Consider the following 9,078-nt stretch of genomic DNA (forward strand, 5'->3'; position numbering starts at 1 on the left):
TGAGTCCTGGGGCAATCAAGAGATACAGTGGATAGAATGTCAAGCCTGGAGGTCTCATCTTTTTTACTTCAAATATTGTCTCAGATACTTATTAGCTGTATAATCCAGGATAAGTCACTTAAAACTGTTTACTTCAGTTTCTCTTTCTGTAAAATGAGCTGGAATAGGGATGGCAAACCACCCCAGTATCACTGCCATGTAAATCCTAAATGGGCTCTTGGAGAGTTGGACATGACTGAAATGACTAAAAACAATCAATAAGGGGCCATGACTAAACCTGTACAACTACCAACAGCTGGGGAACAGAGGGAGAAAAAGGTGACAGTGCTAGGGAAACAAAAAGAGAAATTATAATGATGAGAGAAAATAATTTAGCATCCTATAAGGCAAGGGAAGAAACCCTTCAAGGTAGAGGGGACATTGGATAATGTTAGAAATACAAGAAGAAGTGGGGCGGCTAGGTGGTGTAGTAGATAAAGCACCGGCCTTGGAATCAGGAGTGCCTGGATTCAAATCTGGCCTCAGACACTTAATAATTACCTAGCTGTGTGGCCTTGGGCAAGCCACTTAACCCCATTTGCCTTGCAAAAAAAAAACCTAAAAAAAAAGAAATGCAAGAAGAAAGGTCAAGGAGAAACCTTTAAGTGCAATTAAATAGAAGACATGATGGAGACGATGTTGAAGACGTCCAAGAAAAGACCATTGGATTCGGAGAGTACAAACTCAGAAAAAGGGTCAGAAACCAGGTAATATAGGAGTGAAAAAGGGGTAATGAGACAATATATTTAGACCACTTTTTGAGATTCTAAAATCATAGATTTCAAGTTATAAGGAATCTTAGAAGTCATAAATTCCAATTCCCTTATGTTACAAATGAAGAAACTGAGACCCAGAGACATCAAGTGAGGTCATTTGTGTAACTACCTAGAGGGGCAAGATTTGAAACCAGGTTCCCTTCTACTTCAATGCTTTATTATATAAGAAGAGAAATGGAATGGCCCCTACAAACAGAAGGCAGTCAAAAAGCATTTAATAACATCTACTATAGTCTAGGTTCTGGCTTAAAGTATTGGATCACACAAAGAAAAGGTGGGAACGTCCTTGATCTCAAAGAGTTTTCTATCTAATGGGGGAGACTACATGAAAATGATGATGTGCCAGCAAGATATGAGTTTTTCAAGCTATAATAATACATTCGTGCATATTGGAAGATTAGAGAAAATGAGGAGCTAGAAGAAAGGGGGTTTGAAAACCAATGATGCTGAAAAGAGAACAATTAAGTTCTTAAAGTAGGAAAATAGAGGATCAAGGGGCACAGAAGAGGACAAGCTCTGGTGCAAAGGGTTGTGAGGGGAATCATTTTCTCTGCAACACTAAGAATGAATCAACAGACCTGCTTTATCTCATTCAAAGTGTATCATACTTGTTTTCTAAGGTAATAGAAATAAGTCAATTATGTCAGTGACCGAATAAGCTCCACTCCACAAAAGTGGATTTGATTGCTCAGCAGTTGGCCATTCAGAGTTAGCACGCTATCGCCAGTTTATCCCCAAAACTCCTGAACTAGGGACCACAGCTGGCCTCTGTCTTTTGTAAATCCCTCCAGCATTCTGTAAGATAGGCCCATTGTGGCTGCTAGCTATTAGGGCTACACACTGACTTTGAGATTTACAGCTGTGTGCTTGTCATTTCCAGATGTGGTTTTACCAAGACAGTCACTCAGGAAACATTGTGAGAAGCAGCAGGTTTCCAGTAAAACATGCCCATAAACACTATGATTTCTGGTGAAAAAAAAACATTTTCACCCAGATGCTTTTGAAAAATACAGTCTGTTTTTTGTTCATGTTTACCCTGAAGGTTTTAAGCAGATCTACAGGTTCTTTATTTGTTTTTTTTCTCCTTAACATTAGAATATTAGAACAACCCAGCTTAACTCAGTTTACGGAGAGGACTTACTAGCATCTTATAAATGATGAGAATTAAGTTATACATGTTAAGGAGTTGGTGTTTTGTCAGTTATTTAGGCTATAGAATTAATCATGTGACCATTCAGGAAAAAATGTAACACACACAATAGTAACAGAAATCCCAGAAGATTCATGAAATGAAAATATAATTGCTGTGGCTATTTTTTTTTCATCCTTATTTGTCTAAGAAATATAAGTACTGGCTACATAGAAATTGAAAGCTGGTTTGTAGGAAGAGACAGTGTAAGGGTGGTACATGTTTGTACTTCCTATTTAAAGTGCTAGCCAGGCTTTTCATATAGCAAGGTCTACGTGATCACAGGGACGTGTTTTGGCAGGGAATAAACTAGTGAATATGGGTGTGGGTGGCAATTTCTCAATATCTAAACTGGGTCCACCCTTGTTTTCAGCAGTGGCTGTCCCTATAGGACACATCAAATGGAACAAGGAATTAGAAATCAAAGGACTGACCCTTATCAAAATTGTGAATTAGGTTGAAATTTCTTTGGTAACCTCCCTTCTCTGTCATCCTCATCCCAGTTTCTGACTTGAATTTCCATGTAATCTTGAGCAAGTAACTTCTCTAGAGACATTTCCTCCAATGCAAAATGTTTGCTTGGACTTTCACCAACATCCCTTCCAGCTTGGTCTTGCTGAACCTTCAATTCAATGATTCTCATCTTCCTTACCAGACCTACTTGCTGCCATTCTTCAGGTGTTCAGTGTCCTGACACTGCCCTCTGGCTGCCCATGCCCATCCATTACAATTCCTGGCTCAGACTTGTCCCATCTTTCAGAGTCTGCATCCTGGGTCATTGCCAGTCATTTTGACATTTGTCTAACCACTGAAGTTCAATGCCTCAAGAGGAGAGGCTGATGACTTTGCACAGCTTTCCTTCACTTAAATCCCATTCATATACACCTTATGACATTATCCATGTAGTGCTGTTCTTCTTAAAGAATGAAAGACAAACAACAATAACAATTCTAAATCTGTCTATTCCTTCCAATCTTCCTTCTATCTTGCTAGGATTTTGTTTCCCCCCCTTTTTTGACTCCTCTAATTTCAACAGTTTTCCTGGAAAAAAAAAGTCTTAAAAATTTAGAACACTCTAGAAATATGAATGACCTGTGATTTCCTGAGTTATCATTTAAAGTAATATAAACATTTTAATATGGGTAGTTTTGAAAGTCCATGATTTAAATCAATGATTTATAGTGCTTTAATTTAAATCTGTGGTGAAAATAACTTTGGGAAAAAGTCAAATGTCCAAGGAAGCACCTGGAATCACATTGACTTCGTAGATGTACTAAATCGGATGATGTCTGATTTTAATGAGCAGACTATTATTTTGGTGAATCTCCTGCTTCCCTCAGATACTATATTCTTCCACAAACTTCTGGTCATGATCTTTTCCATGTAGCATGGCCACTTATCATGAAGACTAGGTACAGTCCAAATTCAATGAAGAAACTTGGCACTGTTTTCCTTGGAAGTTTGAGATCTCTCCAGATGAGGTAGACCCAGGGCATAGGACCAAGTAGGGTTGAAACCATAGCTCTCAAGGTCACTGGTCAACAAGCCTACAAGCCTCTGCTTGCCCCTTGAAGCAGAGACCATTTCTATTGAGTAATATCCCAAACAGGCACTACATAAAATACCTTCCTTTCTCAACTCCATATCTTTCCACCTGGATTAATGGATTATTCATTCATTCATCTAACTATCTCATATTTCCTTCTATTCATCTATCTATTTTTGTTGTTCATTCTCAGTCATTTTGGCCATGTCTGATTCTTCATGAGTCTATTTGGAGTTTTCTTAGCAAAATTAATGGAATAGTTTGCCATTTCCTTTGCTAGCTCAATTTACAGATGAGGTTAAATGATTTGCCCAGGGTCAGACAGGAAGAGTCTGAGGCCAGATTTGAACTCAGAAAGAAGAGTCTTTCTGATTTCAGGCCTGGTGTTCAATACACTCTACTATGTCATGTACTGCCCATATCCATCTATCCATTCATTCATACATCTATCTATTCATGAATCTATCTCTTTATTTACTGTTTATATGTAAACTCAACATTAATGTACCTTTGCAGTCTATTGCATTTAGGATCAATTATAAATTCTTTACTCCCTTTCTTATATGTCTACTATAAATTATGCTGTCCCACTGTCTTTTGTCTTATTCCTACTATTTGAACGTGAGTTCTTTGAGAGCTACTGCTGCATATTGTAATCTCTGTTTCATTTAGCACATATAATAGATACATAATAGTTATCTAGTGAATGTCATATATTTTATCTGCTAACAGCTCATCATTTCTACTTTTGTAATATCTTTCATATGTGTCTTCTCCACTTGGCCAGAAGACCCTCTGGTACAAACACATCACTTCATACTTTTGCAATAGTCTTCTTCTTGGTCACCACATCTTAAATATAATTCTACTTCAGTCCATTTTCCATTCAGTGGACTTTATCATCTCTCCTACACCATAAACAAGTGCTTGGTCAACACAATTCAGTGGCTCCTTATAACCTCTAGCATCTGTTATAAATCATCTGGCTTTCAAAGACCTTCATAAACTGGTTCTCTTCTACTCATCCAGGATCCTGTCAGATTATTCCTTCTCAAATGTGACAAACTCTTTTCTAATTCTATGCCTTTTTCATTGACTGTTATCTGATTTGTTCTACCTGAATTCTCCAACTTCCTTCAAAATAGTTCAAAATCCACTTTCCTCAAGAAGCCTTTTATGAATAAGCAAGGAAACTTTACTTTATTAGAAAATGAAGTAATATTAAAATAATTAAGACAAGTATTTTTGATAAAGGTGTAATTATTCAAATAGAGAATTTAGTCAAATTTATAGAAAAAGAATTATTTTTCAATTGATAAAACTATACAATCAGGAAGTTTTCAAAAGAGTAAATCAAAGTTCTATAGACTTTAAAAAATGTTATGAATAGTTTTTGCTTAAAGTAATGTAAAGCAAAACAGCTCTGAGACATCACCTCCCATTTTTCAGAAATGATAGCTTTTTGAAGAGATGAGGAAAAAATAGTACACTAATGAATTGTTGGTGGAATAGTGAACTGGTCCAATCAACCATGGAAAGAGCTCTAAAAATGAACATATCCTTTGACATAGCATTACAATTATTTGATTGATATACCAAAGAGATCAAAGACAAAGGAAATATATATATATATATATATATATATATATGTATATATATATATACACATACATACATATTTATTACAAAAATACCAATTTCAGTTCTTTTTGTGCTGGTAAAGGATAAAAAATTGGGAAGATACTTATCAGTTGAAAAGTGGCTGAACAACTTGTGGAATATGATTATGATGGAGTATTATTGATGAGGGGAGATGGTTTCAGAAACCAAATGGCAATGATTAGAATCAAGAGATCAATGTGCATAGTAATATCAATGTTAAAATGATGACTAACTATAAAAGACTAGGTTACATTGATAAATGCAATTATTCAAGACAATTTCACTGGACTAATGATAAAAAAATTCTCACCATCTCTAGAAAGAAATGATGAACTATGAATTCAATATGATTTCAATTATCTTACTTATTTTTCTTGCTTTTGAAAAATATTTTGAACATAAAAATGTTTCTCATGATTTATTGATATACTAATATATGTTTTATTGATATATTGCTTACCTTCTCAGGTGGAGGAAAAGTTGGAAGGGAGGAATGGAATTTGGAACTCTAAATTTAAAAAGCTAAAACAGTTTTAAAATAAACATACACACACATGAATAATTCATGTGTGAGTGTGTGTATGTGTGTTTGTATCAGAAGATAGTGACATGGAACAAGTTCAGTAGGAGTAGTGAATTGACATTAGTGATCTTGTAGCATATTAGCAGGAGTTGTTCCTCCATGCATATATACTGGATTTCTAAGTGTGTGCCCTTAGAACATGTATGTGCTAGATGTTTCTATTCTTCTCACTAATGGTATGCACATTTTTAGGTCAGTCTGCTCCAAGCTGATGATGAAGTCAATGCTTCATTGTTACTTTTCTTAACTTTAATATTTGATGAAATGTTTTTGCTTTGGGGAAGAAAACTTGTCTGAATAGCCTCTACCCTCTCTTCATGCCTTCTCTTTAAAACAATCTTCCATTTTTAAGTGTATAACTGGTACATGCATCCTTGTTTGCATGTTGTTTCCCTTATTAGAATGTAAGTTCCTTGAGGTTAGAGACTGTGTTTTTGCCATTCTTTGGATTCTTAGCACTCAGAACAGTTCCCAAAATATACTGAATGTTTAATCAATGCTTATTCACTGATTGATTAAATGGATGGATGAAATTTTTTCCAGTTTCTTTACCTCAATAAGATACTTCAACTCTAATGTTTCTTAACACTTGAGTCCTATTCCTGTGCATATAAAAACAAAACAAACAACTCCATTAAGATTAAATGCACTTTTCTGTGTAAAAGAACTGCTTTTAGAGATGAGCAGGATATCTTCATGAAATTTTACCTGCATAATGGATAGAGATTCCTTCAATGAAGCATCTGTAAATATAACTCAGAGAAATCCATAAGACATAGATTGTTGTACCTGATTGTTTTTTCTCAGGATTTTTGAGAGATGCTTAGGATGAAATGGGTGTGCTGGATATGGATGAGCAATGATCATACTTAACATTTGTTAAGAAGAAGGAAGAAGGAAAGGAGGAGCAGAGGGAGGAGGAGGGAGGAAGAAAGAAGGAGGAAGGAGGAAGGAGAAAGGAGAAAGGAAGGAGGAAAGAGGATGGGAGGAAGGAGGACGGGAGGAAGAAGAAGAAGAAGAAATAATTTTATTTCCTATTACTAGACTAGTCTGGTTCTTGTAAGCCTGGTTTTGAGGATGTAGCTCAGAAGGATTTTTCTCCCTCATGCCAAACTAATTTAATAAGAAGCATTATTAGAAGGAATTCTATTTGCATTTCATAAACCTCTAAAAGAAATTGATAGAAATAAATTGATTAGAGTTGACAGTTATTATGGAGAATTATTGGCCTCTGGATTGAAAAATGATTGACAGAGATGTATGATTTGCAAAATGGCAGACTTGGGGCCCTTGCTAATAGTTAACGTTATGAACTCAAGGGAAATAGTTGCTCATTTGTTTACCCATCTATTTCCAAGCTGATTCTTGGATTGAGAATAATTCTTTGCTTCCCATTTCTTTATTATTATTTTCCTCCTTAAACTTCACTGTATCATTTAATGGAGGAATTCTATCTATTGGTACAGATAGCAGCTACCTACATGGTTCTTCTATCTTTTAGGCTGATGGCATTTTAACATCACATTCATTTCCTAATATAGGGAAATATAGGTCTTATGATCTCATTTATTCTTATTCAATTATTTCAGTTGTGTCTTTGTGATTTCATTTGTTTTTTTTCTTTGTAAAGATACTGCAGTGATTTATTATTCTGTTCTTCAGCTCATTTTACAGATGACATTACTAAGACTAATAGGGTTAAATGACTAGCTGAGGATCACAAAGTAAGGGTTTCAGGTTAGATATGAATTCATAAAGATGAAGCCTCCTGATGTCATGCCTAACACTATTCACTGAACCACCCAACTGTTCCTATTACCTTTGTTAGCCTTTCATTGTAACAAATATCAAAATAGCAAAAGGGAAAAATATTTCATGAAAATCAGCTAATAAATTTATCACAGTATTCTAACCATAACCCCCTAATCCTACCCCCCACCTCAGCAATAACAAGATGGAAGAAAGTTTTGTCATTACAATTATACAATGCTAAGTTTTGTTTTGTTATTTTACCCACCAGTATTACTGTAGTTAGTTAATATTTCATTTTTGTTTTTCTGTCTATTGTACATGAATTAATTTATAGCTTTCCATTTTCCTGAATTTCTCTTAATTATCATTCTATATGGCATAATCATATGGCATAATCATGTGACATTAAAGTCATATAATATAATTTATTTAAACATTCCATAATCAATAGATATCTAATTTCATCAAAAATGCTCTTATTATTATTATTTTTGTAGATTTGGGAACTTCCATTCATGAGAAGTTTGGGTCAAAACATATTAACCTTTTCATTTCTTTCCCTTTCTTTTCCCCAAAATGATTGCAAATAAGTTTCTAAAATGGTTTGGTAAATTTAATACCCCCATAATCAATTAGTATAACTCATAAAATGTTGATTATTTTCCTGTCTTGTTTTTTTTGTATGTTTATTATTATGAGGTACAACCTCAAATTTAAAAAAAAAAATTTATATTATAAATTTTGGTTATTTGGAGCAATCTCTAGTATTGACAGTAAGCTTTAGATTTTGATAATTAGTTCCATATATATGTACATATATATTTTATATATATAAACATATACATACACATATAGAGACAATTATTAGTGTTAATATACTGTTTTAATTCCTTATTTAGTTGAATTACACATCCTTATTTGTGTTTTTCCCCAATTGATATTTTACTTCATATCCTAGCAGCATTGATTTTCTATATGCAAAAAACATTTTAAATTCTTGTCATCATAATTTTCTCTTTCATCTCTGTCTCCTACGTGCTTAATATTTGTGAGTGCTATTTCATTCCTTTTCCTCCAATTTGAGTTTTTAGATAAAGTTGACATTTTATAGTTTAGAAATAGGATTGTATTAGCTTTTGTCTTTGTATCACCTAGATTCCTCCCTTCCCAAATCCTCTCACGTCCCCTTTTCAGAAAGGATTAGTTTACAAATAGTAGACAAGAGGAAACTTCTAGCAAACTTGAAAAAGAAAACATTGAGAAAAATCTGCTTTTGCATGCAATGCTTCATGGCTGTAGCCCTCCACTTCTCCAAAAGAGCAAAAAGTGCTTTCTTCTATCTCTTCTTTGGAACTAAATTCATTCTTCACAAACACAATATTCATTTTCAATTGTTTTATAGTTTTTCTTCTCTTCACATTGTTTCAGTCTTTATGTCTGTTGTTTTCCTTGTTCTTCTTACTTCATTTTGCCACAATTCACAAAAATCTTTCCATGCATTGCTGTATGCACCATGTTCATAGCAGTTACA

This window comes from Macrotis lagotis, chromosome 6 (assembly GCF_037893015.1).
Source record: "Macrotis lagotis isolate mMagLag1 chromosome 6, bilby.v1.9.chrom.fasta, whole genome shotgun sequence".
In the NCBI taxonomy this organism is placed as follows: Eukaryota; Metazoa; Chordata; class Mammalia; order Peramelemorphia; family Peramelidae; genus Macrotis; species Macrotis lagotis.